Source organism: Wasmannia auropunctata, unplaced genomic scaffold, assembly GCF_000956235.1.
Source record: "Wasmannia auropunctata unplaced genomic scaffold, wasmannia.A_1.0 LD334183.1, whole genome shotgun sequence".
NCBI lineage: Eukaryota > Metazoa > Arthropoda > Insecta > Hymenoptera > Formicidae > Wasmannia > Wasmannia auropunctata.
The window spans coordinates 273,001-283,559 of NW_012028707.1; positions in this window are offsets into that span (position 1 = coordinate 273,001).

The window sequence follows — 10,559 nt, forward strand, 5'->3', positions numbered from 1 at the left end:
ACGAAATGACGTCTACTTTCCGGCTTTCACACAAATGTGTTTCTTAACTAAAGTTTCTTTCGGTAAAAGATCCAAATATTTTAGAACCTTTACTTACCAAGCTCGATACACTTCTGGGAGTTTCATCGGACCAAAGCGCATCGAAGAATGGCAAATTACTGCAATCGCCAAGTTTGTAAACTTGATGCGAGTCTCTTACAGTATATGTACACATATGCGAGTCTCACATTAAATCCACTTGTCATACATTATCTTAATTAATGAAGTTTGTGCATTTATCTATAATAAAGTATGTAAAACAATTATTGTTATATTTTTATTATGTAGAATACAAGAAGACAATTCCAACTTCTATTATAATTTTTTTTTTATTTTCGATTTTTAAGTGTTTCTTAAGCGCTTTTTTGCATTCACAATCATTTTTTTTGTATTAATTATGTATAGATAATTTTGTATAAGAAAACCAAATATAAAATTATTAAAATTCTCTGACTGCGTATTTTCTTTTTTAGGACGAGAGAGAAAGAGGTATGGTGAAACATATAATTATCGAAAATACGACGATGAGTAATGAACGGCTATTTCGATCGAAACGCAAATTTGAAGAAAAGCGCGCTTTTTGCGACAATGACAGCCATGTCCTGACAACACCCTCGATACACTCTTGCTGTCTTTTTCTCATCATACTCGTCGCCTCTGTACCCGGTTTAACAATTAAATTAGTCGGTGCCCGTGGAGTTGTCCTGTGGAGCCTGGCAAAAAGGAAGAAGTGATCCCCCAATGTCTACCGGAGTCACGAACGAAGAGGAACCTCTCGAGAGTGTTAAGAAAGTCCCCGCTGTTACTCTATTTCCCTCTCGCAAAAGCAAGAGGGTTGTAGATAGGCAGGCAAAGCACAAGCCAGGATATTGAAATTTCCCTCCTAGGAAGTATTTTTCTTGTTCAATTTCTCCTCCGTTCACGAATCTCCCTTTTCTCTGGTCTGCTCCGTCTTGGGTCACATTTTGTTTATTCTCCAAGTTTTCTGCCCTTCGTTTCTTCGATTAAACATCATACATGATTCTTTTAAGAAGATTCGATAATAATCTTTGAATGATTAATTTTGACAAAATTCTTGCTTATATTTTATTTTATACTAATGTTTTTATTGTAACAACACTCAAGTAAAAAATATATTCAAATAAAATTATACATATAAATCTTGGATATTTTTTAATTTTTAATTTTCTGTTATAAATAAACTGGAAAAATTTAACAGGCTGTTTGTCATTCTTACACGAATGTTCTCATTCGTATTTAGCAATGTACAAAGTAATCGATGTAATTAAATGATGTAAAATATAAGGGTGAAGACTTTCTCTCTATTAATTTGAGTTGACTGCAGCGTTTCCGGAATCTTTATTGCGAACACGAAAGAGCACGTATAACGCAATGTTGGTAGCTAGGGATAGGCCAACGTTGTTAATTACGCGCAACATCGCGTAGCTTCATATTACTTCAACCCCCTCGGTGAGGTAATGTAAGGTATAATGTCATGGAGTAAACCAGTTCTTATTGCAGGGAAAACTACGTAACCGCACATATCTTTACTTTTACTAGAAATTATCACTCGTTTAATGCGCATGGATAGTATATGCCGCAATCAAGCAAGTTCGGTTTTTTTACTTGATAAAAAAATTCTGAAGCAACATAGCTAAATTAGTATGTGCCTATAGATAAATCGAGCGACGGATATTTCAATTTTCTCTTTACTATAACTTTTATGCTTTGACAGTGTGTACCATAAATTTTTAATATTTTAGAATATTTAGAAAATTTTAGTACAATACTGTTAGAGCGAGAGAGTTTATAGTCAAAGATTTTTTTTATTAATCTGTATATGGTGTAACACCTGTACTATCTATAAATATTCTAAATTTAATTACTCATTTCATCTTTTAATTGACACGGCACATTTAAATATATCAAGTCATGATCAACATTTAGAAAACAATTAAATATTTAGCGAATGCAGTTTTTTTCTTTGCCGATCGAATAAAGCGAGCTATCGAGCAATTGTATACAATAGAATAACATTGTAGGCGTAATAATTTCTGCATTGTCGCGAAAGACGATTATCGACGAGGATTATTATTTAAAAAAAACAATTAGTTTTATTAGTTCGTTTTTCTAGCGTTTATATATTCTGCAATCGACGACATCGCGAATAACTGAAACTATGAAACAAAAATTTTGTTGAAATTTGGATCAATATGCGGTGAAACACAAGCGAGAAAAGAATTTATTACGCGATAAAATCCACGACCCTTTTGCAAATTTGCGTAAGAGGCATTGCATTTACAGATGTGCTAAAAAATCGAGTAATTGCCACGAAATTCGCGAGCGTAGAAATAATAATTCGTAAAGTAAACGTTAATTTAGGATGAATATATACAAACTCGATAGCTACGTGTTGATAGAATCAGATATGACACTAATACCCTTAAATATATTGCCAGAAAGAACTACTACGTGTGTTGTTTTTGACCAGGCAATAAAAGAAGTTTAGTTTCTCCCGTAAATAGACTAGAAAACTCTAATGAAGACGTGCCAAGAGTTTATCTTAGGAGTCAGTATAGCAACGATTGGTTGATCCCTTAGGGAAGATAATTTCAAGTACAGTCCCACTTCCGTTCTCTTTGAAAGAATCTATCTATTTATCTATCGACCTATCTGTAGATCGATCTATTTATCTATCTATAATTATTTATAAAGCGATCTATATCTGTATTATTATGTACTATTTTTTACTACTCGTACAATATAAAAATCATTCAAATGTAATTATATTGTATAATATTTGAAATTTATCGCAGTAAAAAATGAGATATTGTATTGTTAAGTGCTATACGCTAAAACTTATATATAATTGATATAAATATTACAAGTATTATATTATATAAAAAAGAGAAAGAAGAGAAAGAGAAATGAAGAAAGAACGCTATCAATATATCGTTTCTCTCTAATGGAGAATCGAAAATTTATGACACAGAGAATGGTTTACATTTTCGCAATATGATCCGGAATATGTTTTGATGAGTAGTACTTAGTTGCAAGAATCGAACATTTATCATTGTAACGATTGCTAGTGATGCGATGTTATTCTTTAACATGTGCACGCTACATCTGCATATATTACAACAGAGCCAAGTGTGTTAGATTTCTGAATATTTCGTCTGATGGATGTGATTACATTTAGAATGATATTTGCAAAGAATTCGCTTGCAGCTTACAGCTCTTATGGAATTGAGGATGTAATGAGTTAACCACCTCCCATATGGATTTATATATAGAGTATGTTTCTATATATATTTTTTGTGTGCTGCCGTGGAATCGTATTGCAGTAATGAAACTTTGCTATTTATTTTTAAGGAATATTTGAAATATAGATAATACTACGCGATTATGATACTATTTCTTAATTATTGATTGTTAAGTGATATTTAATAATTCGTAATCATTAATTGTTAATAATTTAAGAAATTATTGTGGCGAGATATATGCGTAATTATAGCTGAATTCATCTGAAAGAGTTTCAATGGAATTTTTCAATTGCGTTAAAATAAACTGACTTGAATTCCTCCTGCGAAAATGATTTTATCTTAGAGTACACGAAGAAAAAATGAGAATCTCATAAAATAATTTTCATAGAAGCTTAACGATCGGCATCACATATAACGATCGGCCGGACGGTTCGAAAATTGTAGGCGCATTAGCTATTCAGGCGCATCAGACCGCTGGCGTGAGATATTGAACTGCACTACCCTATTTAAATATTCATGAACGTCTTTGTAATCGATGTAATACGGGTCTGGCGTAATCTCACGTGTCAGAAAGTAAATAGGCCTGCATTTTCAACTGAGTGATTTGACTTTCGCGACAGACGGACCGTCGGAATCTTAATTAATGCGATAGAGATAGATCGCTCTATTTGTAAGAGCGTAAAATACATATTTTGAAAAAGACAGCTCCTTTTGAATAAAAAATTAACAAAGAAATGTGCAGCAAAACAACATAGGATCTTTAAAATTGATAAAATATCGAAAAAAAATTCGATGACATATAGCCAAACGTCTTCAATTAAGTGATTCACTGCAAATTTACTGTAATGCAGACACGAAGAAGATCGCGTTGTTGTAGAACGTCACTTGGATAATCTTTATTTTCTTTCTGGACGAATGAGAATGAAATTCGCTACGTCCTGTTATACGCGTGGTTCGTCGTCTCTCGTTTCGCTGCAGGGTGTTTAGCAGCTCGTACTGAAATAATTCCGGGCGAAATTTGATTTGCTAATTTGACATCGGCTTTCACCGTTGTCCCCCGTCGCCATCCTCGCCGCGCAGCTACCCCACCTTTTACCACCGCAATGCAACGACAATGGCATTATAATTATAATTGCACTGCGGCGCCGACGTAAACAGCCGGCTTTGTACAGCCCCGCGTACGAACTTCTTGCTCTTATTAAATGAGGCGGTTGTGGCGGCAGCTCGTATGTACCGACATTATTGCGCACCGCAGTAATAGGAGTAATGTACCGTCTTGCCTGAAGCCAAGGTTGTACGAGATCAATGCCGGAGTGATATTAGTATAAAATTATTTCTACTAAAGTATATACGCACGTTCTCACATGCTACTAACGACAATAACTTACTTTACTTTAGAGGCACAAAGATGAAATATATATTTTGTAATTTCTATACTTATAGATTTTTCTATGAATTTGTATGAAAGCCTGATTGTACGATCCTTAAAGAAACATATACGACATAATTACGAACATAAACAGTCAAATTAATTCGTTATTTTCGTTCCTTACTTTACCTGTCCTGTGATAATTGCCTTAAAGTTTATTACATAGTATATTTCTTATCAACTGATCTATCCTATCATTCGCTAGGTAAATATGAGACGTATAAAGGAGAACGACCGTTTAAAGCGCAATGTGCCCCTTGGGACACGTAGTAGTATATCGGTGGTAATAAATATGTAAAAGACGGTTTACGAAGTGTACACACAAGCGCCCTGAGTGTATCTGGTAAATGTCGTATTACTTTGAAAAGTGCATACGAATGACACAGGCTTTTAAAATGAATTATCTGATCGAATATATGATCGATAGTAGACAGTTCATAAGAGGCGTAAAACGTGAGTGCTATCATGTCCATATTTCCTAAACGAACGATCGATTTGAAAGGAGGGTTTACCACAGTAAAACACACTACTTTTTTTTTTAAATAAAGGACTTGTAAAAGATTTAAATGTACATATTATTATATAATTAAAATTATTTTGTAATTGTATTCACATAAATTTTTAATTTATAATTTTATATATTTTGATAATTAAATGCCAGATTTCTAATTCAATGCCACACACACACACACACACACACACACACACACACACACACACACACTGTTAAATCGTGCAGTCCGGAAAATATCAATCAATAGGAATCGGAAAAGCTTTCGAGCTTTCGTTTCGGTTGCGGAAACAAATTAAAACGAAAATACATATTCATCACATATTCGATCACGAGTATAACGTACTGGCGGCGTGGACCATTTGCGCGTTTATGGTTATACCTATTTAGCTTTAGTTAGTTAGTGCCCAACTAAGCAACCTATACGGCATTATCCACCGTCAATTTGCTCTCTCGACAACATCTACATCAACTCCATATCCTATCCCGGTGCTACGAGATGCCAAAGCTAATCGGGCCTTACTCCAAGATCCCTTTGATGATTTGGACTAGAGGGTGTCTAATAAGATCTATCCCTCCGTACATCTATGCGCGCACGCACACGTGCATCCAAGTGTAGCCGTTGGAGTCTGCGTCTCTCAGTGTCGCGTATTCCCTCCGACGCGTTGCAACGTCGTAACATTTAGCTTTCCTTAATATCTTCAATCGAACACAATTAACGCGATCATGTGTTTAGAGTTACGTTTAATCCATCGCCGGATCCTTTTCGGAGTAAGTGTAATAATATTTGCAAAATCTGTTGTCGAGAGAAATCTCTAAGATGCAATATTTACAAAAGTTGCACTTATAAACTTATTCGTTAAAAAGTTCTTTACCGTATATAAAAATTTCTCTTTTCAGATTTCACACTTTTCAACCAAAAAATTCTACGTTCATAGAATATTATTGGAGTGAATTGACCAACTAGATCTCAACAATAATAGGTATGATTTCAGTCATATTTCATATATATTTGAGCGCGTTTAAATAGAGTCCTTATTTTATATGTATTGTATATATCATTATATGCTATACGTAATATATGTGGATATAATATATGCAACAGAATACATATTAACCATGTATGCTTTATGTTTACATCTCTTTGAAGGCAGCTTCTGGAGCGCTCTTGGTATGTATTACTCCTCATTAACTGCGCAGTATTCCCTAATATGTACGTTTGATCCTATTGAGGAGAATATATCCGTGAGATTTGCCAGCTGCATGAAATGATCGACAATCAACAAGCGGTTGCCATAATTTCGCTCTGCAACCCAGATTATTTCTATTATTTTGCCGCGATACTGATATTCCTGCGTAAACTCGAACGCATCAGAGATCGTATCGATTCAGAGACATGAATATCATTTTACCAATATCAGTTTGCAAATACAAAAGTCATAGTACTCTAATAATAAATTTTAATGGTACTTTCTTTGTCTAAAATTAAAACTGTGTTAATGAATAGTGAATAAAAGCATCATAGACCATATTACATGTCAAAATTGTCTTTATTTTCTCTCTATCCCTTTCTCTCACTAAAATTCAATAAATCCATTTGTAATGAATTTAACGTTGTTTTTGTATTAAATTTAAACTTAATTCTTTTTTAGAATTAAAACTATTAGAGAAATAAACAATCATTATTTATAACAAGACCAAAGTAATATAATTTCTGTTTCTCACGTAAAGCGTGACATATTTGTACCTATGTACATCGGTAGACGATTATTCAACGTTTCTTGAAAACAACTCGAAAGCATTAAGTAAAAGCACTCCTGAGGCGCCAATGTAGTCCGTAAGGCGGGAAAACGGCCTGCTCATTACTCGGCCTGTTAAGTTTTCAACAAAGCCCACGCTAAAGAGTGATTTACACCCTAGGATAAACTCCCTCTTCACCTTGCTTCTATCGTGGTTTTTGTCCAGCTATATCTTGCCAACTTACGATTTCAAGCATGCTATAAATGCCCAAGACCTCGAGAATACAGTGAAATCACAAATTGATCATTTAAGCGGAAATTATTGTGCAATAATAGAACTTAATTGAACTTTTTAAACATTATTCAAACATCCAAAAAACAACTAGTCCATCAAATAAATTAAAGATGCAATGATCGATATTAAATGTCGTTTTAAGAATATTGAAAAATTATACACATGGCCATTACTTATTATTATCCCCGATCAGCTATACAAAGCTGATCAATTAGATTTTTTATGTTCTCATTCGTTAAAATATTTATACAAATACATTCATTGTCTGCTTCATAACATTAAAAACACTGGAAGATGTATTGTACGGATACAATCTTGTTTTGTTGAAAACATAGTTTCGTAAAAAAAATGTTCAATGAAAAAGTCGATAGAATTGAATTAATATATTGTTGAAAGTTTACATGTTGCCATAGACATATTTTTTCCCCAGGGACAAAATGGAAAAAGAAGTTGCAGCGAATCGTCAAATTTACTTTAATAACGCAGTACAAAGAACAACAAATTGCCGTTAATAACTTTTATAATCTTGGGCAACTTAGCAACAGATGGATAAACGATTTTTATATAAAAATCGTTAGGTATCTTTTATTTTGTTAAACAGATTATGATCTTGAGAAAGAGAGAGAGAGAGAGAAAGAGAGAGAGAGAAAGTTTTATTTTCCTAGTTTTATTTTATTTTCTTATTCTACGCAAATACTCGAGTTGCGTTATAATACACATATATATCTGCACTTAAAAACCGTTTAAATGCATGAAAAATTATAATAAGATTAAAGAGAAAAAGAGTACCATCTTTTAATTTTAGAATAACTATTTGAATTGATTTTTCTAGAATCATTTTATCACGCCTGTATATCGCTAAGCGCATTATTTCATATTGGTACGTAATGAGGAATAGTTTCAATTCCTTCACGCACCTGATGATTCACGAGGAATCTATCGTAGACGAATATTCGAGTCGCTGCTTGCATGACGTGACCGGCCAGGCCAAATACGTGTATTCTCAAGCAATAACATCGCAAATGTGTGTTAATTCCCCAAGAATACGCGTCGCCAACCTGACCTACGAAGAAGCGTCCGTCGTCTTCTTTCTTGAAGGCCCAAGTCGATATGCTTCCTGATATATATAACAATCGATGACACTTGATGCTGATATATGTCGACATTATTCATTTTACGCATATGCATTCATTCTAATCTTTATCGATAACTGTACGGTTTGATTCATGTAGATTACCAATTTCCGCGGCAAATATCACAAATCTCAAAATTAGATAAACACCAGGAAAACATTCTATACAAGTATTTTTAAAGCATAAAAAATCAGAGTCATAAAATAAGCAGCTGCGATCATTTGTACGTCACAGAATTAATAAAAGGGACTGGTTTAAGAATCTATTTTGGTAAAGTATAAAGTAAATCGAGTCAGGAGGACAGTCAGGACTTAAAATTTCATTCTCGGTCGAGTCATTTGGCCCTTGTGAGATCGAAGGAAAAACATTGATGTCGTAACGGCAACACACATTTCATTTATTATAAAAAATTATCAACATCAGTCTGTTGTGTTTGCAATCCGTTTTGCGATCTATATAAATATTTTTGTTACTCGAACCGACGCGTTCTGCAAAACATAAAAAATATAGTCTAGGAATTATGGAGAATTATGGATGTTAGAAATAAGGATTTAAGCGAGTGTACGCGGCCCGCGGAAGAGATGGGACATTGATGCGCGATGAATATGCGATTAAATAACTCAGCGAAATAAATCACACACGGAAAGCATAGCCGGATATGTATGGCGGTATATGTACGCGACAGATTTTAAGCTCGTGAACCGAGTATTATGAGGAGTCCGAAAGTCAGCAATAATATTCACTTCGTCTATTTTAGTCGCGCGCGCGTATATACTATATATCCGTGTTTTAGTATCCATCTCCTCACGGATACTTAAATTCTCGCTATGTGAGAGTATGCCGTATACGCGCGACGACTTTCGAGTTCATTCCATACGACTTTGTACCGGTACACCTATATTCCATTAGTTTTATGCTCGAATCATTGAGATTTATATGTACTGATGGAAAAAAGGTATTAATATCGAAATCGTTAAACAGAAATCTCAACGTAAACGGAAAGTACGGTGCGATAAATTAAACAATGGGATATTGTTATTTTATTTTTGCGATTTATTAGTACAATCCATCTTGCGCAGAATGCAACTCAAATTTGATCGCAATAAATTTCTGACAGCAGTACGGAGAAATTTCAGATATTAAAACTGTTAGTCTTAAAAACAAAGCGCGTCATCCACGCGTTAATCCGCGTCAATACGAGTAGGCATTCAATTTGGGAATTGTTATCCGCTAAACGTGTTAGCATTTGGTAGAAAGCTATGTTTCGCACCAGCACTACATCGCGCTATCGTGCACATTATACAAGTGTTATACAAGTTGTATATAAACGCAATGTTTCATCTCTGTCTGAAAAACAGAACTAGCGGTCGAAACGATGAAAAGAGAGACGGTATTTAATAGTGATTCGTTATAGTATAACGATCGAACGGTTAATCATTATAAATATTTGCCATCCGCGTATAATATAAAGACAAATATGATTACTGTATTTGGTTCATAAATTATATTAACCTTTGCCTATCTAAAGGAGAAAAGGACTTTCTTTCTAGAAGAATTTAGAAATTAGAGGAGATACTTACACATAATGGTATTACGTGCGATGCGATGCAACGATATTAGAGTGCGATTCGTCAATTTAATCGAACAATTTGTTCTTTTTAACGGTTCAGACAGCTCGCAAAAATCTATTTTATCATACCTAATACAGTTTAAGAAAAAAACACACATAATTGTAAGGAGATGCAAAATGTAACAACATTAAAAACATTGGCGGTCCAACGCTACCGATTGGTAAATGAACGTTGGACACCAGCGTTAAACAGATCCATGGATGGTTGCCGTAGGATCAGGAATCAAGAACATCTAACGCCAAGCACTTTACGGAAAAGTGATCTTAAAGGTGCTCACCCGATTGAATGGAAATAAAACGTGGACACAACTGCCAATACACTTAAGGTGAGATTCGCTGTTCTTGCTGGTTCAAGAAGGGGAAAGCTCGACAGCGGTGCGGCATTTAGAGGGAGGACGGAAACAATTCCGTGATAACAAGATCCAAGTGCCGAAGAGCATTCATGCAGTAACGTGCAAGGTAGAGAATGGCGTAAAGCTAAGGTGTAACAGCTGAGGAGAGAGAGAGAGAGAGAGAGAGA